This window comes from Poecilia latipinna, unplaced genomic scaffold (assembly GCF_001443285.1).
Source record: "Poecilia latipinna isolate Pla-1442-1.1 unplaced genomic scaffold, P_latipinna-1.0 Scaffold2715, whole genome shotgun sequence".
In the NCBI taxonomy this organism is placed as follows: Eukaryota; Metazoa; Chordata; class Actinopteri; order Cyprinodontiformes; family Poeciliidae; genus Poecilia; species Poecilia latipinna.
In genome coordinates, this window is record NW_015115331.1 from 26,737 (window position 1) to 27,576 (window position 840).

The window sequence follows — 840 nt, forward strand, 5'->3', positions numbered from 1 at the left end:
AAAAACAGAAATCCCGCCCCTTTATCTCTATTGGCTCATTCAAACATAAACTAATAAAAGTGAGATGGGGCATCTGCTGGGGTGCAGGAAGACAAGAGCAGTTGGGGGTTGGGGTCCATAGACATAATATAAGAGTAGACCCTGCATTGGCCGCTCAAATACGGCGGCCACCTAGGTAGGGGTGTCCCTCCTACTTTGCTCAATCAAAACAGCAGAAGATGCCTCAGCACTGATGGATATTGTTGTTCGGATCGATGGACGATTGATGTGAGGGCTCCACAGACAACATTTCACAAGTAAGATGGACATATTATTGTGTGTATTTTGTGATTAGAATATTACTTTACTGTATTTATGTCCACCGGCGAGATACCAGCTAATATTAGCTACAGTGCTTGGTGTAATACGGGTTCAGCAACTGAGATTCCGTAAATCTAAAAAAATTAATTATTCTCTAACATTGACTTAGATTATCTGACACAAGGGCCCATATTAGAAATGAAACAATATAACACATATCATAAAACATTTACCGGCAAAGTTTACACAGGTGGTAAAGACTATTATTTATATTCTTTCACTCTGTCAAAAGTAAGATGCATCCTAAATCTTCCGTTTTTGTTTTGAAAATTTCCTAAAGACACGATGTGAGGAAGAACAGGGAGATATCTATAAAGAGAGACGGATTCACTGCAGCACGGATGAATCTCACATCGGATTCTGGACTCGTCGGCTGAAAAACATACACACACATATATATATATATATATATATATATATATATATATATATATATATATACACACACACACACGTTTATATATATACTGCTCAAAAAAA